Raw genomic sequence first — 24,357 nt, 5'->3', positions numbered from 1 at the left:
GGTTTACTCTTCAGTGTAGTTTTATATGTTAAAACTCAGGAAACTTTCCCTGAAGTCCTGGTGGTCTCCCACCTCGGTGATCTGCAACCACAAAATGTACGGACCTAAACCTGACAGTGCTTTCTTTTCTACCCTTATCACCACCCAGGAGACATATCCAGATCATAGCCAATAATTTCCAGATTTAAAAGATAGCCCAGATTTTGATGAACTCTCATAGAAAGAGGGGTGTTTAAAAACAAATAGGAAACCCAAACTCCGAATATGACAGACACATTCAGACAGGAACATGCAGGAATGGTTATTTGACACACTTAGCATTTCCCTGACTTTTTCTTTTCCCGTTTTCCCTTCACTGAGATGCAAATCACTCATTTCCTGCTTTATATATTTAATGTCAGCTTTCCCCACATCATGAAAAAAAAGATTTAAAAAAATAATTACTTCTTTCAGAATTCACTTATGTAACTCTCACAGAAAGGGTAAATTACCATATGTGAATTACATAAAAAAATATAGTCACAAAATATGCTCTATATTACCAAGTATGATGAACAGCACTTTCAAATAATGTACTGTATTTACAGCACTGAATTGTGGCTAAGATTTTCCAATAAATATAAGTGAAGGCACACATTATCATTAAATTACTATTTTAATAATTAATTCTAAAATTATATTTCTTATTTATCTAAGGACAGTGATTTATTGTGGGTTGCTTAAATACAACTTAACAAGTGCACAACTTGCCAGGTACTTGGTTTAAATCTGCAGTACATGCAATGAGCTATATCTACCATAGAATCAGAATCAACCATTAAATTTGATAAATATTTACTAATAAATTCACTAAGCAAACAATTCTGAAGAGTCCTGAAGAGAAAGCTTACCCGCTACATAAAGAAATCTGAAATTTGCTTGTTTCTAAAGCAAATAAAGCATCTTTTTGTAATTTTATTTCAGTGTTTAAGAGGAGAAATCAGTACCTTCAGCATTTACATCGTAAACTATTTTTTAACTCTTCTCAAATAGTATATGTATCACAGTCTCTGGAAAAAATGGAAACAAATAAAATATATAATTCTTATTTGATTTTTCATGGCTTTGCCTGAGAGATATTTAACTTGGAGACGTTTATTCCAGTATCTCTGTGAGTCTGGAACTCCCCATAGGAATCATTTGAACTTTTTTTTTTTTTTTTAACTTTGTTGAAAATTCTAATAATACTTACATTATTCAAGTCATCTTTTTTCCTATGTGTATTTGGAAACTAAGATAAGACCAGGTTCCATTTTGCTATGGGAAAAGTTATGGAAAACTTTAATCACTTGGAAAGAAAGGGTATAATGCCCACACCTCAGGAGAGAGCAGAAATAGAGTAGTTAAGTCTTGAGTTGTAGGTAAATGGAAAACACTAGTGTTGCCTCAATTTATAGCTTGTAAAGAATGCTAATTACTCCTGTATACATTCCTATAGTCTAATAAAATCTTTATGAAAAGTTAACAGAATCTATTACCCTTCCCTTCTCGATGTTCTTGGCTCTTAATTTTTCCTTCGACATTTCATCCAAGGAATCCTCTTACCTCATCCCTGTGATGGAAGATATCCTCACATTTTTTCCCAGATTATTTCTTTGTATCTTAGATCTGCTTTCTCAGTAACCTTGTCTTCTCTGATAATATTTTCTTCAAACTCCACAGACTACATAATCTCATTTTTTCCTACTCTATCTCAGTTATTTGGAAAATAACATTTATTATTCTTCTTATGGATATAGTTCGTACTTATCATAGAGCTTTTAGAAACTAAAAGAAAAAATAACTTATAAATTAAAATTACATTAAATCTGAAAACCAGGAATGAGATTTTATATGTATATTATTTAAGAAAACTGCAATTATATGCTCAGTGTATTCTTATTTTTTACTTAATATAACATCCATAAAAGTGTTGTAAAATAAAACCACTTGCCAGAATCCACAATCCTCAAGAATACTTTCTTTTGTTCTCTCTTGTGTATGTGGGTGTTTTCTCTTAGTCTGTTTAAATTTTAGCTTATGCTACAAAAACATTTTAAATTTTTATATAGAATATCTGCTCAAACCCATAATTAGATAGATAATTGGGTGTGTATAATCCAATCTTTATTTTAAGATTTCAGTGAAGCATTCATAAATATTAAGTATAAGAAACAATACTGGAAGAATCTCTTATTACTAGTAGGAGCCCTGGTGGCACAGTGACTTGGCTGCTAACCAAAAGGTCAGCAGTTTGAATTCACCAGCAGCTCCTTGGAAACCTTATGGGGCAGTTCTACTCCACCCTATAGGGTTACTGTAAGTCGGAATTGACTCAACCGCAACAGGTTTTGTTTGTTGTTTTAAGTAGTGGAATGGCTGAGAACCAAACTTAAAAATCAGGTTCATATCTTGTGGAACTAAGCAGGTTATTTTTTGGCTTTTCCCATTCTCTTAATGAAAACTAAGCTATCGACTGGAGAAATATGTGCAGCTAATAAATGGAATGACAACACGTAGGAAAAAACAGTGGATATACAATGTTTCCAAAGGTTCTGAAACATTTCTCATTTGTAGGATAAAACTAATGATTTCCTTCATGGTTCACCATGTCCCATTGCTATTTAGACAATAACAATTAGAATTCAGCATGGCCTGTAGGGAAAAAAACAAAGTCAAACTTGGAGAACTTTATTAATGTAAGATAGAGTACACAAGGAGGTGAGAAATTCTATTACTTATGGAGGCCATTCTGTAAATTTTTAAACCTACCTGAACTGGAAATATGCATGAAAATAAGACCAAATTTTGAATGCTAACAATGCAAATCAGGTGACAAAGTGAAAACATGTTGCAATGAAGCTATATAAGAATGTGAAGAATATGAGGAAAAGAATGAAAGCATTTATAAAAATAAAGCAATACATAAAGTGACTTTAGATACGAAAAAAAAAATACAACACTTAACCAACTATGAAGGGGAAGCTTACAATAGATCAATGTTTGTGCATAAAACAACTAGAAAAAAAGCTACTTAAAATATTAAAAAAAAAAAAAAACACCTCTTTAAAGGCGATCAACAACTGTTGAAATTAACAGAATTTGAATGACCAAGATCAGAGAGAAAAGGGAACCTCAGAATGTGAGGCTAACATTATAATTCTTTCTTCAGTTAGTTTACTTTTTGTGAGTCATCTCTGAGCAGAAGATTCAGGTGGAGGCACACTGCTAAAAGGAAGAAAAAATTAGCTGTGTTAAGATATAAGTCTTTTAATCTGGAGAAAGTCATTAAAAAATAAATAAAACTAATCTGGATTTTTTTATCCAGAAAAAAAATTCTGTTTTATGCAGCGAAAGCTATGAAGCATGAAAGTACTAAAACATGGGGAAATTGGAATCTACAACATTTTAATTACAATAAATATAAAACCCAAAACCAAACCTGTTGCCATCTAGTCAATTCCGATACATAGAGACCCTGCAGGACAGAGTAGATAGAACTGCCCCAGAGGGTTGCCAAGGAATGCCTGGTGGATTCAAACTGCTGAACTTTTGGTTAGCAGCTGTAGCTCTTAACCACTACATCACCAAGGTTTCCACAATAAATATAAGTTCGTTAAACTATTGATTAGATTAAATAAACATACCAGGCATTGGTTTATGTTGTATACAAGAAATACACTGATTTAAACAATAGAACTAAGAACTTGATCTAATATGTACCCAACACATACTGATTATTCAGTGTGAGTACACATAGAATATTCATTCAAATCAAGGTTATACATCTCAAGTGAAAACTCAAGAAACACGATAGAATAAACACCTTATTGGCAATGCACTTGTCAGTTTCTCACACTGTGGTGGTTTGTGTGCTGCTGTGATGCTGGAAGCTATGCCACTGGTATTTCAAATACCAGCAGGCTCACCCTTGGTTGACGGGTTTCAGTGAAGCTTCCAAATTAAGACAGACTAGGAAGAAAGGCCTGGCAGTCTGCTTTGGAAAAAAATTGACCAGTGAATACCTTGGAAAAAGCAATGGAATATTGTCTGGTACAGTGCTAGATGACCCCCTCAGGTTGGAAGCCAACCAAACCAAACCTGCTGACTTTAAGTCACTGCTGGCTCACAGCAACCCTACACGACAGAGTAAAACTAGCCCATCAGCCTTCCAAGGAGCAGCTGGTAAATTCAAATTGCCAATCTTTTGGTTAGCAGACAAGCCATTAATCATTGAGCCACAAAAAACCAAACTCATTGCTGTCGAGTCAATTCTGGCTTTTAGAGACCCTATGGGAGAGAGTAGAACTGCCCCCACAGGGTTCCCAAGGAGTTGATGGTAGATCTGAACTTTTGTTTAGCAGATGTAACTCTCAATCCCCTCGCCTCAAGGGCTCCTCCATTCTGGTTGGAAGGCACTCAAAATATGACTGGGGAAGAGCTGCCTACACAAAGTAGAGTGGACCTTAATCACATGGATGGAACAAAGCCGTTGGAACCTTCATTTGGTGATGTGACACAACTCAAAATGAGAAGAAATAGCTGTGGATATCCATTAATAATTGGAACATGGAATGTATGAAGCATGAATCTATGAAAATTAGAAGTCATTAAAAGTCAAATGAATTCCATAAAGATGAGCATACTAGGCATTGGTGAGCTGAAATGGACTGGTATTGGCCATTTTGAATTGGTCAATCATACGGCCTATTATGCTGGGAATGACAAAATGAAGAGGAATGGCACTGTATTCATTGTCAAAAAAAGAACACTTCAACATCTGCCCTGAAGTACAATGCTGTCAGTGATAGAATAATATCCTTATGCTTACAAGGAAGACTAGTTAATATGACTATTATTCAAATTTACACACAAACCACTAATGCCAAAGATGAGGAATTTGAAGATTTTTACCAATTTCTGCAGTCTAAAATTAATCAAACATGCAAATAAAGTGCATTGAAAATTACTGGTGATTGGAATGTGAAAATTGAAAACAAAGAAGGATCTATAGTTGGAAAATAAGGCCTTCATGTTAGAAAGGACTCTGGAGAGCACATGATAGAATTTTGTAAGACCAATGACTTATTCATTACAAATACCTTTTTTAACAACAGAAATGGCAACTACACACATGGATCTTGCCAGATGGAATGCACAGGAATCAAATTGACTACATCTCTGGAAAGAGATGATGGAAAAGCTTAATATCATCAGTCAGAACAAGGATAGGGGCTGGCTGTGGAACAGACCATCAATTTCTCGTACGCAATTAAGTCCACGAGAGTCAAAATACAACCTCGATTATTTCCACCTGAATTTAGGGAATGTCTCCTGAATAGATTTGACATATTTAATACTAATGAATGAAGACCAGATAATTTGGGGAAGGACATCAAAATGAAGAAAGCAAAAGGTCATTAAAAATACAGGAAAAAAAGTAAAACAAAAATAGATGCCAGAAGAGACTGTCCAACTTGCTCTTGAATATAGAGTAGCTAAAGGGAACAGAAGAAATGATGAAGCAAAAGAGCTGAACAGAGGATTTCAAAGGAAGGCTCGAAAAGACAAAGCAAAGTATTATAATGAAATGTGCAGAGAACTGAAGTTAGAAAATCAAAAGGGAAGAACACAGTCAGCATTTCCCAAGCTGAAAGAACTGAAGAAAAAATTCAAGCCTCAAGTTGTGATACTGAAGCATTCTATGGGGAAAATATTGACTGATTCAGGAAGCATGAAAAGAAGATAGAAGGAATACACAGAGTCACTGTACAAAAACAGGTTGGTCAATGTTCAACCATTTAAGGAGATAGAATATGATCAAGAAACCATGATACTGGAGGTGGGACCAAGATGGTGGAGTAGTCAACCACTTCCTGTGGTTCCTCTTACAACAAAGACCAAAAAAAAAAAAAAGTGAATTGGTTATATATGACAATCTAGGAGCCCTGAACATAAAAAAGTCGAGGAGTCAGACTAAGTGGCGGGGGAAGGAGCAACTGTTCAGAAGCAGCAAAGCTTTGCCATACCTGACCTGGCCAGCACCCCGCAGCCTAGATCAGCTGGTGCACACAGGCTAAAGCAAGCTGGAGCACTCGGTATACATTTTCCACATCAGGAGAAACTAAAAGGCATAGAGTCTCCTCAAGCCTCCAGAATCAGGGAGAAGTGGCTCTGAATCAGTGAAAGATAAGTACAAGCATCTAACCTACCACGCAGATTTAAAAAAAAAAACCCTTCCCCGCTTTGGGAAGTACCTCTCTCCCATTTATCTGCACTGTTCCCACTCTGCTCTGGGTCCCAGTGCAGCTTCAGTGATTGGTTCAGCTCCTGGGCTGGAAGTAGGACCTGTTGTGTGTCCTGAGCCATTCTTCCAGCTTTGGACAGGGAACAAATTAACAAACAGGAAAAAATAATCTGCCAGTTGCCCTAATCTGGGAACTCAGGGCAGGAACAGCCCCTTTGCCTAGACACAGGCATAAGGGGAACTCAGACTTTGAATGCCTTTCACCCCTGTATAAATCTGTATGAGCCCATATCAATAGCATAGGCCATCATTAGCACAACACAACAGGAATATACCTGAAGCTTATTTTCCACTGCAACAGCTATAAGGGCTAGTGATATATTTGTAATATTTGACACTGCTGTGCCCATTAGGCAGGGTCCTCACCTACCCACATCAGGGGCCTGAGGACTGGTGGCTCCACCCACTCCACCTAGCTACCCACAACAGGGGTCTAAGAATAAGTGCTGCTTCTCAATCCTTACAGCCAACAGCATTGGGTGCCCAAAATCCAGCTGCAAAACCCACTCACCTATGTGTTCTAGGGAACAGAGACACTCCTTCCACCGAGATACTCAGGACCAGCCCTTAGCCCCCTGCATTGCTCAGCACATAACCCCCTACTGCAGCCAGATACTTGTGCCTACTCCAGTCACCTCTGCCCTGCTAGGACTATAGGTGAGAGGCTGCACCGCGTACTCAGTGACTGACTACTTGGACACCTGAGCTGAATCCACACAAGAAAAGTAAACAGACTACTGGGCTCACATACCTAGTGACAGGACATGAGAGCTTTAGACTCCAGTAATCAAACTAGCTCACACGATCAGCCTATTTGGACTTAAACAAAAGAAAATAGACAAACGTAAAATAAATTAATATAATAACTTATTGATGGCTTGGAGACAACAGTCAATATCAAATCTATAAAGAGGCAGGCCGTGATGGCTTCAGCAAGTGACGAAAACAAATTACCAAGAAACTTCCCAGAGGAAGATAATTTCTTGGAATTACTGGAGGTAGAATTCAAAAGATTAATACACAGAACTCTTCAAAAGATCAGGAAGGAGATCAGGCAAAACAGTGAACAATCCAAGGAACACACAGGCAAAGCAACAGAGGAACATAAGAAGGTTATACAAAAGCATAATGACAAATTTAACAGGTTGTAAGAATCCATAGAGAGATGGCAAACAAAAATCCAAAAGTGTAACAACAAAATTTTAGAATTAGACAACTCAATAGAAAGTCATGGGAGCAGAATTAAGGCAATGGAAGTCAGAATTAGTGAGATTGAAGATCAAGCACTTGACTGGAACTTATTTAAGGAAAAATCAGATAAAAGAATTAAAAAAAATGAAGAAAACCTAAGAATTATGTGGGACTCTATCAAGAGGAAAAACCTATCAGTGATTGGAGTACTAAAATGGGAGGCAGGGAAGTATATAACAGAAACTATAGGGAGAACTGTTGAAGATTTGTTGACATAAAATTTCCCTGATATCGTGAAAGATAAGAAGATATCTATCCAAGAAGCTCATTGAACTCCACACATGTTAGATCCCAAAAGAAAGTCACCAAGACATATTACAATCAAACTTTCCAAAACCAAAGATAAAGAGGGATTTTTAAGAGTGGCTAAGGATAAATGAAAAATCATCTACAAAAGATAGTCAATAAGACAAAGCTTCGACTACTCAGAAAAAATCATGCAGGCAAGATGGTAATAGGATGACACATATAAAGCCCTAAAGAAAAAAAAAAAAAATACCAGCCAAGAACTATATATCCAGTAAAAATGTGTTTCAAATATGATGGTGAAATAGGGCATTTCTGTATAAATAGAAGACTAGTGATTTTGTAGGAACCAATCCAAAACTATATGAAATACTAAAGGGAGTCCTCCAGTTAGAAAATCAATAATATCATGTAACAACTTGAGACTAGAGCACAGAACAGAACAACCAGATATCAACCCAGATAGAGAAGTCACAGAATAAATCAAAACTAAAACACTGAAAAGAGGGAAACAGAGACATTGATATGTAAAAGATGACAATATTAAAACAAAAAAGACGGAAAAAATAATGTGGTCATAAAACATTCATATGGAGAAGAAGTCAAGGTGATGTCAAGAAATAAAATACTGGAGTAAACTTAGAAACATAGGGGTAAATACTAAGGTAACCATAAAGTAAACTAACAGTCCTATACAACAAAATAAAAAAAAAGAGAAAACGTAAAGTTTGAGCAAATATAAAATCAACAACAAAAAAGATGAAAAGACAATACATAAAGAAAAACAAATCAGCACAGAAAAATAAGTGGAGCAAAGAAACTGTCAACAACACACACAAAAATACATCAAAATAATAGCACTAAACTCATACCTGTCAGTAATTACACTGAATGTAAATGGGCTAAATGCATGAATAAAGAGACAGTGATGGGCAGAATGGATAAACAAACATGATCTCTCTCTATGCTTCCTACAAGACACACACCTTAGAGTCAAAGACAAAAACAACTAAAACTCAAAGGATTGAAAAAATAAGCAAACAACAATAAAAAAAGAGCAGAAGTGGCAATATTAATCTCTGACAAAATAGACTTTAAAGCAAAATCCACCAAAAAGGATAAGGAAGGGTACTATATAATGATTAAAGAGTCAATATTATATCAGCAGTCAAAACAGCCTGGTGCTGGTACACCAACAGATATATAGACCAATTGAACAAAATTGAAAATCCAAATGTAAATTCATCCACCTTTGAGCAGCTGATATTTGACAAAGGCACAAAATCCATTAAATTGGGGAAAGAGAGTCTCTTTAAGAAATGGTGCTGGCATAGCTGGATATCCATCTGCAAAAAAATGAAACAAGATGCATCTGACACCATGCAAAAAAACTAGCTCAAAATGGATCAAAGACCTAAATATAAAATCTGAAACGATAAAGATCATGGAAGAAAAAATAGGAGCCCTAATACATGGCATAAACAGAATACATAACATTACTTACAATGTACAAACACCAGAAAAGAAACAACATAACTGGGAGCTCCTAAAAATCAAACACTTACGCTCGTCAAAAGACTTCACCAAAAGAGTAAAAAGACAACATACAGACTGGGAAAAAAAATTTGATTACGGCATATCTGATCAGGGTCTAATCTCTCAATTCTACAAGATACTGCAAAACTTCAACCACAAAAATACAAATAACCCAATCAAAAAGTGGGCAAATTATACGAACAGGCACGTCACCAAACAAGACATTCAGGTGGCTAACAGATAGATGAGGAAATGCTCACAACCATTAGCCATTCAAACCAAAAACCAAACATGTTGCCATTAGCCATTAGAGAAATGCAAATCAAAACTACAATGAGATACCATCTCACCTCAACAAGGTTAGCATTAATCAAGAAAAACACAAAATAATAAATGTTGCAGAAGTTGTGGAGAGACTAGAACACTTATACACAGCTGGTGGGAATGCAAAACGGTACAACCACTTTGGAAATTGATTTGGCACTTCCTTAAAAAGCTGGAAATAGAACTACCATGTTGTTGTTGTTAAGTGCCATTGAGTCAGTTCTGACTCATAGCAACCCCATGTACAAGAGAACAAAACACTGCTTGGTCCTGCACCATGCTTACAATCGTTGTTCAGCTTGAGCTTATTGTTGAAGGCACTATGTCAAGCCACTTTGTTGAGGGTCTTCCTCTTTTCTACTGACCCAAGCATGATGTCCTTCTTCAGGGACTGATCCCTCCTGACAACACGTCCAAAGTATGTAAGACGTAGTCTCACTATCCTTGCTTCTAAAAGCATTCTGGTTGTACTTCTTCCAAGACAGATTTGTTGGTTCTTTTGGCAGTCAGCGGTATATTCAATATCCTTCACCAACACCACAATTCAGAGGCATCAATTCTTTTTCGGTCCTCTTATTCATTATCTAGCTTTCACATGCATATGATGCAATTGAAAATACCATGGCTTGGGTCAGGTACACCTTAGTCTTCAAGGTGACAACTTTGCTTTTCAATACTTTTAAGAGGTCCTTTGCAGCAGATTTGCCCAATGCAATGTGTCTTTTGATTTCTTGGCTGCTGCTTCCGTGGCTGTTGATTGTGGACCCAAGTAAAATGAAATCCTCGACAACTTCAATCTTTTCTCCGTTTATCATGATGTTGCTCATTGGTACAGTTGCGAGGATTTTTGTTTTCTTTATGTTGAGGTGCAATCCGTACTGAAGGGTGTGGTCTTTGATCTTCATTAGCAAGTGTTTCAAATCCTTTTCATTTTCAGCAAGCAAGTTTGTGTCATTTGCATAACACAGGTTGTTAATGAGTCTTCCTCCAACGCTGATACCCCATCCTTCTTCATATAGTCCAGCTTCTTGGATTTTTCCTCAGGATACAGATTGAATAGGTATGGTGAAAGGATACAACCGTGATGCATGCCTTTCCTGGCTTTAAACCAATCAGTATCCCCTTGTTCTGTCTGAACAACTGCCTCTTGATCTATGTAAAGTTTCCTCATGAGCACAATTAAGTGTTCTGGAATTCCCAGTCTTCACAATGTTATCCATAATTTGTCATGATCCACACAGTCAAATGCCTTAGCATAGTCAATACTACACAGGTAAACATCCTTTTGGTATTCTCTGTTTTCAGCCAGGATCTGTGTGACATCAGCAATGATATTCCTGATTCTATGTCCTCTTCTGAAATCAGCCTGAATTACTGGCAGTTCCCTGTCGATAAACTGCTGCAGCTGTTTTTGAATGCTCTTCATCAGAATTTTGCTTGCTTGTGATATTAATGATATTGTTCTATAATTTCTGCATACAGTTGGATCACCTTTCTTGGGAATAGGCATAAATATGGATCTTTTCCAGTCATTTGGCCAGGAAGCTGTCTTCCATATTTCTTGGCAAAGATGAGTGAGCACCTCCAGCATTGCATCCGTTTGTTGAAACTTCTCAGTTGATATTCTATCAATTCCTGGAGCCTTGTTTTTCACCAATGCCTTCAGAGCAGCTTGGATTTCTTCTTTCAATACTATCGGTTCCTGATCATATATTACCTCCTGAAATGGTGGAATGTCGACTAATTCTTTTTGGTATAATGACTCTGTTTATTCTTTCCATCTGCATTTGATTCTTCGTACATCATTTAATATTTTCACCATAGAATCTTACACATTTGCAACTCGAAGCTTGAATTTTTTCTCAGTTCCTTCAGCTTGAGAAACACTGAGCATGTTCTTCCCTTATGGTTTTCTATCTCCAGCTACATGTCATTATAATACTTTGTCTTCTTAAGCTGCCTTTGAAATCTTCTGTTTGTACGACCTAGCAATTCCACTCCTTGGAATATATCCTAGAGAAATAAGGGCCATCACAGGAATAGAAATATGTACACTGGTGCTCATTGTAGAACTGTTCACAACAGTAAAAAAAGTGGAAACAAACTAGATGCCCGTCAATGGATGAAGGTATGGACAAATTATGGTATACTTACACAATGGACTACCATGCAACCATAAAAAAACAATGACAATTCCTGGAAACATCTCATAACATGGATGAATCTTGAAAGCATTAAGCTTAGTGAAATTAGTCAGTTGCAAAAGGACAAATATCAAGAAAATTTTCAAACACAGAAGAAAACATTCTTTGATGGTTACAAGGTTGGGGAGGGAGGGAGGGGAATTCACTAACTAAATAAAAACCAAAAAAAATCCACTTCCATCAAGTCCATTCTGACTCATAGTGACCTTATAGGACAAAGTAGAACTGCCCCATAGAGTTTCTAAGGAGGACCTGGTGGATTCAAACTGCTGACCCATCTGTTAGCAGCCACAGCACTTAACTGCTATGCCACCAGGATTTCCTACTAGATAGTAGACAAGAATTATCTTAGGCGAAAGGAAGGACAGCACACAATACAGAGAAAGTCAGCACAACTGGATTAAACCAAAAGCTAAGAAGTTTCCTGAACACTACCAAACGTTTCGTGGGACAGAGTAGCAGAGGCAGGGCTCTTGGGGCTACGGTTTCGGGGGACATCTAAGTCAATTAGCATAACCAAATTTATTAAGAAAATGTTCTGCATCCCACTTTAACAAGTGTTTTCTTGGGTCTTAAAAGCTAGCAAGAGGCCACCTAAGAGGCATCAATTGGTTCCAACCCACCTGGAGCAAAGGTGAATGAAGAACACTAAAGACACAAGGAAAATCTTAGCACAAGAGACAAAAAGGGCCACATAAACCAGAGACTCCGTCAGCCTGAGACCAGAAGAACTAGATGGTTCCCAGCTACCACAAATGACTGTCCTGGTAGGGAACACAACAGAGAGTCCCTGATGGAGTAGGAGATGGGTGCAGAACTGAAATTCTAGTGTTAATGGTCTGAGTGAGCATGGAGGAACCTCGGAAGACATGGCCCCTGGACTCTCTGTTAACCCAGAACTAAAACCATCCCTGAAGCCAACTCTTCAAACAAAGAATAGACTGGACTATGAGACATAAAATGACACTCATGAAGAGTGTGCTTATTAGTTCAGGTAGATACACGAGACTAAATGGGCATCTCATGTCCAAAGGCAGGATGAGAAGGCAGAAAGGGATAGTAGCTGATTGAATGGACAAGGGAAATTTGGGGTGAAAGGGGGTGTGTGCTGTCACATTATAGGGATTGCAACTAGGGTCACGTAACTATGTGTGTATAAACTTTTTATGAGAAACTAATATGAGCTATAAACTTTCACCTAAATCACAATTAAAAAAAAAAAAAGAAATAAAGAACCAATGATACTGAAGGAAGAAGTCCAAGCTTCACTGAAGGGAATGTGAAAAACAAGCCTCCAGGAATTGATAGAATACTGATTGAGGTTTTTCAGCAAGCAGATGCAGCGCTGGAGATGCTCACTGGTCTAAAAAAAACAAGAAATTTGGAAGACAGCTCCCTGGTTAACTGACTGGAAGAGATCCATGTTTGTGTCTATTCCAAAGACAGGTGATTCAGGAGAAAGTGAAATTATGGAACAATGTCATTAATATTACACATAAGTGAAATTTTGCTGAAAATCATTCAGAGGCAGATGCAGGAGTGCTTCAAAAAGGAACTGCCAGAAAGTCAAGCTGGATTCAGAAAAGGATGTGGAAGGAGGGTATCACTACTGATGTCAGGTCAATCTCGGCTTAAAGCAGAGAATCCCAGAAACATGTTTACCTGTATTTTATTGACTATGCAAAGGCATTTGACTGTATGAGTCATAATAAATTATGAACAATATTGCAAATAATAGGAATTCTAAAGATCTTAATTGCGCTCATGAGTAACCTATACATAGACCAAGAAGCAGTCGTTCAAGCAGAGCAAGGGGATATTGCATGGTTTAAAGTCAGGAAAGGTGTCTGTCAAGGTTATATCCTTTCACCATATTTATTCAATCTGTATAACAATCTGTATACTGAGCAAATAATCCCAAAGCTGGGCTCTGTGGAGAAGAATGCAGCATCAGGGTGAGAGGAAGACTCAGTAACAACCTGTGTTATGCAGATGATACAACATTGTTTGCTGAAAGTGAAGAGGACTTGAAGCACTTCCTGAGGAATATCAAAGACCACAGCCTTCAGTATGGATTACACCTCAACATAAAACAAAAATCCTCACAACTGGACCAAAAAGCAAAATCTTGGTAAATGGAGAAAATATTGAAGTTATCAAGGATTTCCTTTTACTTGGATCCACAATCAATACCCATAGCAGCAGCAGTTAAAAAAGCAGAGGGTGTATGTTGTTGGGCAAATCTGCTACAAAAGACCTCTTTAAGATGTTGCAAAGCAAGGATGTCACTGTGAGAACTAAGGTGCTCCTGAACCAAGCCTTGGTAATTTCAATTGTCTTGTATGCATACAGAAGCTAGACAATGAATAAGAAAGACTGAAGAAAAATTGACAGCTTTGAATTATGATGTTGGCAAAGAATATAGAATATACCATGGCCTGCCAGAAGAACAAACAAATCTCTCTCTTGGAAGAAGTACAGCCAGAATGCTCTTTAAAAGCCAAGATGGTGAGACTTCCTCTCACATACTTTGGACACATTATCAGGAAGGTCCTGTCTCAGGAGACGGACATCATGCTGGGTAAAGTGGAGGGTCAATGAAAAACAGGAAGACCCTCAAGAAGATGGATTGACACAGTGGCCACAACAATGGGCTCAAGAATAGTAAAGATTGTGAGAGTGGCGTAGGACCGGGCAATATTTCATTCTGTCATACATAGTTGCTGTGAGTCTGAACTGACTTGAAGACACCTGAGAACCACAGTAACAATCATTATGTAACTATTTTCTCACACTGCAATGAAATTACATCAGACAGCAAAACAAAAAGATAAAAAAAAAAAACATAAATTGTACATGTTAAGAAATAAGATTAAACCTAACAGAAACCAAAAACCAAACCCAATGCCGTCGAGTTGATTCCAACTCATAGTGACCCTATAGGGTTGCTGTGATGAAACCCAATAAATTACTGATTAATCCAAAGGAAAAACGCCTTCAAGTAGATCAATTATAACTCTTAAAATAGATTGACAATAAAACTATATGCTAAAACGTGGTAGTAATCTACATAGAACATACAATTTGCCATTTTAGCCATTTTTTAAGTGTACAATTCAGTGGCAATGATTACATCCACTATGTTGGGCAACCACCACCACTACTTCCAAAAGATTTTCATCACCCCAAACAAAACTATGTACCTATTAAGTAAGGATCCCCCATTCTCCCTGCCCTCCAAAACCTCTAATCTAGTCTCTCTAGAATTTTCCTGTTTTAGACATTTCGTGTGAGAGAAATCATACAATGTTTGTCCTTTCATATTTGGCTTACTTTATATCTTCGCTTAGCATAAAATTTTCAGGATTTATCCATGTGCAGCACGTATTACAACCTAATTTCATTTTATGTATGAGTAATATCCCAATGTATGTAAGTACGTTTTGTTAATCTACTCAACTATTGATAGACACTTGGGTTGTTTCCACCTTTTGCTGTAGTGAATAATGTTAATATGAAATTTAGTGAGCAAGTATCTGAGCACCTGCTTTCAATTCTTTTTGAGTATGTATGTAGGAATGTAATTGCTGAGTCATATGGTAATTTTATGTTTAACTTTTTGAGGAACTGCCACACTGTTTTTCCAAAGTAGCTGCACCATTTTACGTTCCCACCAGCAAGGCACAAGAGTTTGTTTTTTTAGGTGTTTGACAAGAAACTCTGTAATTTCTTTTTCTTCTTTTCGTATTTTCTTTTTTAAAATTGGCAATTGTAGAATGGGCCAAAAGCAAATACATTAGTCCTAGTTCAAAATTGTTGTGGTTAGTTGCCATCACGCCAATTACAACCCATGGCAATACCGTGTGTGAAGAGCAGAATTGCCTCATAGGATTTTTAAGGCTGTGCCCTTTCTGAAGCAGATGGACAGGTCTTTCATCTAAGGCATTGCTGGACGGGTTTGAACTGCCAACCTTTAGGCTTGTAGTCAAGGACTTAACGACTTTGGCCACCCAAGGACTCCAGTTCAGTATTAATAGATGCGGGGGGGAGTAATAAATGAGTTTCTGCAAGAATGTGGTCAAGTTATTTGTCATCTTTGAACGTTTGCTCCCTTATCCTCCAAGTAAATCCAAACTGTAAATCTGTCACTCTCTAATGCATTTAATAAACTGAGATGGTCAAGTGCCTTGATTTAAATAATGATGTAACTCTGCCATCTAGTGTCCACTCTATTTCTCTAACCTGTAGAGGAAAAATTTGTACTCTGAGTTTCAATTCTGGGGAGGGTTTTTGTACTCCTGGATTATCTTTTAAAAAGCCTACAAATTATCACGCAGTTTGGCTGAGAATAGGACCTCTAATAGATGCTGGCTAATTTGGCAATATTAGCAGAAAGTAAAACCAACATTTCTATTTTATTATGTCAAACTAAACAAAAATAAACAGAAAATAACTCATGGGTAGCAAGAATGAATTTTGGACTAAGATTTAAAAGATCTGGGCTTTATTCTTCTTCTTCCAATATAATTAGTTATATTTCCCTGAGAAAATCATAAACATATCAGCTTTGGTTTATTTATTTGCAAAATTTTTGGTAATTTTTTAAAATACGTTCAGACAGGCTTTAAGAATTCAACCTATAAATAAATTACAATTGACTGTAAATAGCACAAGGTTTTGAAAAAATCTAAAAGAAAACGCAAAGTTTAAGCAGCGTGTGATTTACATATCTATGTAAAATGTACATATGTGTGTATCTTTTTATCTTTTGACATCTCTCAATCTTTTATTATATTTCTCTCTCTTCTATTTATCTCTATCTGTCTAATCTATATCATATATCTGGGCCTACAGCCATATTTTCATTAACCCTTTTAGCTCAAATATTAGAGGTAAAAAGGATTTCTCTGCACTAAGACTTTTTTTTTTTTTTAAGACTTGGGTACCACTATTCCAGATATCCTTTCTATATCAACAATGATTAAGAGAGAGAGTTTGAGATGCGATACCCCCCTTTCACTTGAATGCTCTAAATCTTGAAATTAAATATAAGAAGACAAAAAGAAGGCAGAAGAATTTATGCATTTTAATTGTGTTGTTAAAGAATATTCAATATAATGTGGACTGCCTGAAGAATGAACAAATCACTCTTAGAAGATGTCATGGATTGGGGGGTGTCCTCCAAAAATGTGTGTCAAATTGGTTAGGCCATGATTCCCAGTATTGCATGGTTGTCCTCCATTTAGTGATTGTAATTTTATGTTAAAGAGGATTAGGGTGGGATTGTAACACCCTTACTAAAGTCACATCCCTGATCCAATATAACGGGAGTTTCCCTGGAATGTGGCCTGAGCCACATTTTATCTAAAAAGAGATAAAAGGAAAGGGAAGCCAGCAGAGAGTGGGGACCACATAAAACCAAGAAAGCAGTGCCAGGAGCAGATCTCGTCCTTTGGACCTGGGGTTCCTGCAAGGAGAAGCTCCTAGTCCAGGGGAAGATTGATGACAAGGACTTTTCTCCAGAGCCGACAGAGAAAGCCTTCCCCTGGAGCTGACACCCTGAATTTGGACTTCAAGCCTCCTAGACTGTAAGGAAATAAATTTCTCTTTGTTAAAGCCATCCACTTGTGGTATTTCTGTTATAGCAGCACTAGATGACTAAGACGATGAGCTTTGACAAACTTAAGGTATTCAGGCGGCACAAAGGTTAAATACTCAACTATTAGCCAAAAGATTGGTGGTTCAAACCTACCAGGAGAGACCTGGGAAGACAGGCCTGGCAATCTGGTTCTGAAAAAAAAAAAAAAAAAAACCATGGAGCAGTTCTACTCTGCACACATTAGTTGGAATCGATTAGGGCAACTAACAATAACAACCACAAACTTGTAAGCTAATGAAACCACCTCCACAACTATGATACAAAGCATTCCCATTTTTTTCTGGGGAAAAATTTCTTTTACTATTGTTTTCAGTATATCCTTCTCTGTACCCTGAGCCTTGGAGCCCTGGTGGCACAGTAGTTAAGAGCTCGGCAGCTAACCAAAAGGTTGGCAGTTCAAATCCACCATCTGTTCCTACAGGGCAGTTTTATTCTGTCCTACAGGGTTGCTATGAGTCAGAATTGACTTGATGGCAACGTTTGTTTTTTTTTTGGACTCTGAGGTTTAGGAAACCTCATATCTGCTTTCCATCCTTACAAATCAATTTTGCTTTTTAGAATTTGTTTATGAATTGAATCATAGAATATGTACTCTATCGTGGCTGATTTCTTTCCCTTAGGATAAAAATTTTGAAATTTATCCATATTATTGTGTATATCAGTAGTTCCTTATTTTCACTGGTTATTACTATTCTATTCATATTTCAAATTTCTGATTATCGGTTCACTTGTTGGTGGGCATTTGTTTTGTTTCCAATATTTGGCAATTGTGAATAAAGTTGTTATGAACTTTCATATACAAGATTTTTTGTGGACATGTATTTTCATTTCTAGAGGAATGGAATGGTTAGGGCACATAGTGGGTATGTAACAGACTGCCAAATAGTTTTCCAAAATTATTTTACAATTTTAATTTCAGAGTAGCAGTGTTTGAAAGTTCTAAATGCTGCATATTCTTGCAAAAATGTGGTATGGCCAATCTTTGTAATTTTAGTCATTATAGTGGGAGTGTGGTAGTATAAAATTTTGGTTTTAATTTGTATTTCCCTGATGATTTGATGGTGTCCAATATCTTTTTATTTCCTTACTGGGTTTTTGTTGGTAAAGTGTCTGCCCGTGTGTCTTTTTATCTTTCTTTTTTTTTTAATAGTACTATAGAGTTATGAACTTGCCTGTCAGTTTGTCGTACTGTGGGAGCTTGCGTGTTGGTCCCATGCTGGAAGCTATGCCACCAGTATTCAGATACCAGCAGGGTCACCCATGGACGACAGGTTTCAGCTGAGCTTCCAGACTAAGACAGACTAGGAAGAAGGACCTGGAAGGCTACTTCTGAAAAGCATTAGCCAGTGAAAACCTTATGAATAACAGCAGAACATTGTCTGATATAGTGCTGGAAGATGAGCCTCCCAGGTTGGAAGGCACTCAGGATGACTGGGGAAGAGCTGCCTTCTCAAAGTAGAGTCGACCTTAATGACGTGGATGGAATAATGGTTCGGTAACTTCATTTGCTGATGTGGCACAACTCAAAATGAGAAGAAACAGCTGCAAGCATCCATTAATAATCAGAACCTGGAATGTACGAAGTATGAATCTAGGAAAATCAGAAATCACCAAAAATGAAATGGAACACATAAACATCAATATCCTAGGCATTAGTGAGCTGAAATGGACTGGTATTGACCATTTTGAATTGGACAATCATATAGTCTACTATGCTGGGAATGACAACTCGAAGAGGAATGGTGTTACATTCATTGTCAAAAAGAACATTTCAAGATGTATCCTGAAGTGCAAGGATGTTGGTGATAGGATAATATCCATATACCTACAAGGAAGACCAGTTAATACAACTATTATTCAAATTTACACACCAACCACTAAGGCCAAAGATGAAGAAATAGAAGATTTTTATCAGCTGCTTCAGTCTGAAACTGATCGAACATGCAGTCAAAATACATTGATAATTACTAGTGTTTGTAAAGCAAAAGTTAGAAACAAAGAAGAAGGATCAGTAGCTGGAAAATATGGCTTTGGTGGTAGAAACAATGCCAGAGATCGAATGATAGAATTTTTAAAGACCAACGACTTCTTTGTTGCAAATACCTTCTTTAACCAACATAAAGTGTGAATATACATATGGGCCTCACCAGATGGAACACACAGAAATTAAATTGACTACACCTGTGGAAACAGACGATGGAAAAGCTCAATATCATCAATCAGAACAATGCCAGGGGACAGCTGTGGAACAGACCATCAATTGCTCATATGCAAGTTCAAGCTGAAACTGAAGAAAATCAGAGCAAATCCGTGAAAGCCAAAATATGACCTTGAGTACATTCCACCTGAATTTAGAGACCATCTGAAGAATAGATTCAGCGCATTAAACACTAGTGACTGAAGACCAGACGAGTCGTGGAATGACATCAAGGACATCATCCATGAAGAAAGCAAGAGGTCATTGAAAAGACAGAAAAGAAAGAGAAAAGACCAAAATGGATGTCAGAGGAGACTCTGAAACTTGCCCTTGAGTGTTGAGCAGCTAAAGCAAAAGGAAGAATTGATGAAGTAAAAGAACTGAACAGAAGATTTCAAAGGGCCTCTCGAGAAGACAAAATAATGTATTATAATGACATGTGCAAAGAGCTGGAGATGGAAAACCAAAAGGGAAGAACATGTTCGGTGTTTCTCAAGCTGAAAGAATTGAAGAAAAATTCAAGCCTTGAGCTGCAATAGTGAAGGGTTCCATGGGGAAAATATTAAATGACGCAGGAAGCATCAAAAGAAGATGGAAGGAATACACGGAGTCATTATACCAAAAGGAATTAGTAGATGTTCAACCATTTCAACAGGTGGCATAAGATCAGGAACTGATGGTGCTGAAGGAAGAAGTCCAAGCTGCTCTGAAGGCATTGGAGAAAAACAAGTCTCCAAGAATTGATGGAATATCAATTGAGATGTTTCAACAAACAGATGCAGCACTGGAGGTGCTCACTCATCTATGCCAAGAAATATGGAAGAGCTTCCTGGCCAACTGACTGGAAGAGATCCATATTTATGCCTATTCCCAAGAAAGGTGATCCAATTGAAGGTGGAAATTATAGAACAATATCATTAATATCACACCCAAGCAAAATTCTGCTGAAGATCATTCAAAAATGGCTACAGCAGTACATCAACAGGAAACTGCCAGAAATTCAGGCCAGCTTCAGAAGAGGACATGGAACCAGGGATATCATTGCTGATGTCAGATGGATCCTGGCTGAAAGCAGAGAATACCAGAAGGATGTTTACCTGTGTTTTATTGACTATGCAAAGGCGTTCGACTGTGTGGATCATAACAATTATGGATAACATTGTGAAGAATGGGAATTTCAGAACAGTTAATTGTGCTCATGAGGAATCTCTACATACATCAAGAGGCAGTTGTTCGGACAGAACAAAGGGATACTGATTGGTTTAAAGTCAGGAAAGGTGTGTGTCAGGGTTGTATTCTTTCACCATACTGATTTAATCTGTATGCTGAGCAAATAATCAGAGAAGCTGGACTATATGAAGCAGAATGGGGCATCAGGATTGGAGGGAGGCTCATTAACAACCTGTGTTATGCAGATGACACAACCTTGCTTGGTGAAAGTGAAGAGGACTTGAAGCACTTACTAATGAAGATCAAAGACCAAAGCCTTTATTATGGATTGCACCTCAACATAAAGAAAACAAAAATCCTCACAACTGGACCAATGAGCAACATCATGATAAATGGAGAAAAGATTGAAGTTGTCAAGGATTTCATTTTACTTGGTTCCACAATCAACAACCATGGAAGCAGCAGTCAAGAAATTAAAAGACACATTACATTAGGTAAATCTGCTGCAAAAGACCTCTTCAAAGTGTTGAAGAGCAAAGATGTCACCCTGAACACTAAGGTGTGCCTGACCCAAGCCATGGTATTTTCAATCACCTCATATGCATGTGAAAGCTGGGCAATGAATAAGGAAGACCAAAGGAGAATTGACGCCTTTGAATTGTGGTGTTGGTGAAAAATATTGAATATACCATGGACTGCCAAAAGAATGAACAAATCTGTCTTAGAAGAAGTACAGCTAGAATGCTCCTTAGAGGCAAGGATGGCAAGACTGCATCTTACATACTTTGAACATGTTGCCAGAAGAGATCAGTCCCTGGAGAAGGACATCATGCTTGGCAGAGTACAGGGTCAGCAGAAAGGAGAAAGACCCTCAAGGAGGTGAATTGACACAGTAGCTGCAACAATGAGCTCAAGCATAACAAGGATTGTAAGGATGGCTCAGGGCCGGGGAGTGTTTCGTTGTGTTGTGCATAGGGTTGCTATGAGTTTTAAATGACTTGAGGGCACCTAACAACAACAACATAGAGTTATGAAATTTCATTACATATTCTTGATACAAATATTTTGTCACACACATGCACACACATAAAAAAAAAAGTATAAATTAATCTTGCCTTTTCATTTTTTCAAATTTTGTTTTTAAAATTATCATCCAGTAAAACTGACCATTTTTGGTACAGAAACCAAAACCACCACCATAATTAGAGTACAGCTTCCCCACTCAAAGAAACCCCTCCGGTTATTACTTTATAATCACATCCTCTACCATCTTTAACCCTGGTAATCTCTGATCCATTTTACATCATTATAAAATCAAAACCAAAGACCAAACCCATTGCCATGGAGTCGATCCCTACTATAGAACAGCATAGATCCACCCCATAAGTTTTCTAAGACTGCATTCTTCATGGAAGCACACTGCTACATCTTTCTCCCTTGGAGCGGTTGGTGGGTTCAAATTGCCAACCTTTCGTTTAGGAGCCCAGCACTTAACCACTGTGCCACCAGGGCTCTTTTCAAGAGGGTCATATTAATGGAATCATACAGTATGTAACCTTTTGAGACTAGTTTTTTTTTTTTTTTTCACTTATAAAGATAATACTTTAGAGGTTCATCTGAAATGTTGCAAATTGACCAGTGTTGTTGAACCAAATACAACAAGGAATGGATATTATCAAATGAAGTCTAAGATGAAATTGTTACTTTTTACTCTAGAATAGTATTCCATTGTAACATAATTTGTTCATCCACCTCTGAAGAACATGTGAGGTGTTCCCAGTCCAAAGATAATTGCACCTAAAGATCTAAACAAAAAACAGAGTCCCTGGGTGGTGCAAATGGTTAAGTGCTCAACTGTTAGACAAAAGGTTGATAGTTCAAACCCACAAGAGGACCCTTGGAAGACAAGCCTGGAGACCTGCTACTAAAATGTTACAGCCTTGGAAACCCTATGGAGCTGTTGTACTCCATGAGTCAGAATCAACTCGAGGGCAACAAATGATAGCAAGAAGAAACAAAGAATAAATAGTGTCCAAAGACAACTATTGAAAGTTAGCTATAAACTGATCCATTATAATAAACATTCATGTATAGGTTTTTGTGTGACCCTAAGTCTTCATATCTCTAAAGTCGGATTACTTGGTCACATGGTAGGCGTGTGTTTAACTTTATAAAAAATTGACAAACTATTTTCTAGATTAGTTAAATGCTGTTTTACATTTCTACTAGCAATGTATAACAATTCCAGTCATTCTGCATCTTTGTTAGTACTTGTATTGTCAATACACTGAAGAAAGATTTAGTAATCTGCTCCCATAAAGATTACAGCCTAGAAAATCCTATGGGGCAGTTCTACTTTGTCATATGAGGTTGTTATGAGTCGAAAACCAACTTAAAGGCAACTAACAACAATAATTAGGTGTGTAGTGGTACCTCATCGTTATTCTAATTTGCATTTTCCAAAGTCTAATGATCTTGAATTTTTTTTCCTCTATGCTTTGTATTCTTTTTGGTGTCTGGTCAAGTTTTTGTCCATTTTTTAAGAATTTGTTTTTTTTTCTTATTGTTAAAGTTTGAGAGTTGTTACATATTCTAGGTAGGAATCCTTTGTTGGATATGAAATTTGAAAATATTTTCCCTCAGCCTATAATTTGTCTTTTCATTCTCATATCAGTGTTTTTTGCAGAGCAAAGGTTTTTAAGTTTGAATAAGCCTACTTTATCCATTAACTTTGAGAGAAAAGCCAGATATGAATTTTAAATAGCTGGGATTATGGGTTTTACACATAGTTTTATGGCTTTGAGGACACAGACTCTAGAGAATTCCTACTGTACTTCTTACTCATGGGATCAAACAAGCAACTAAAGGAAACAAGAAAACTCCCTTTTCTCTGTGCCATTTTGGTAATGCTCACTGACTCACTAGGAAAGTATGGGCATTCTGTGTATCCTGCTGTTCTTCAGACCTTTAACAAAACAATAACTAATCTCATTAAAGGATTTTTGTTGTTAGTTGCTGTCAAGTCAATCATGCTTATTATTGAAAACATGAAAAAAACTCATTGAAGGAAATTATTCCAACATCACAGCGATGATTACATTTAATGTACTATGTGCCATTCTAGGCTTTTCTCTGGTTCCACACAAGATTTTATAAAATAGTAATCTCTACAGAAATCATATTTGGATTTGTACCACTAAAAATTAAACATTCATTGACTAGATATTTATTACCTGCTTTCTGTTTTTTAGGTTTTATTCCAACCACTGTGGTTACTTCAGTGAACAAAATAAAACAAAACAAAATACCTCTTCTCATGAATTCTAATGAAAGGATATTGTACAATAAAAATTAAGATTAAAATATGTGGTATATGTGAGACAGTAATAAGCGTTACAGATAAAATTTACAGTAGGGTAAGAATGATTTGGTACAGGACCAGGCA

Source organism: Loxodonta africana, chromosome 22 (genome assembly GCF_030014295.1).
Source record: "Loxodonta africana isolate mLoxAfr1 chromosome 22, mLoxAfr1.hap2, whole genome shotgun sequence".
NCBI classification, from domain to species: domain Eukaryota; kingdom Metazoa; phylum Chordata; class Mammalia; order Proboscidea; family Elephantidae; genus Loxodonta; species Loxodonta africana.
The sequence above is the reverse complement of the archived record's forward strand: the minus strand, read 5'-3'. Positions refer to the sequence as shown.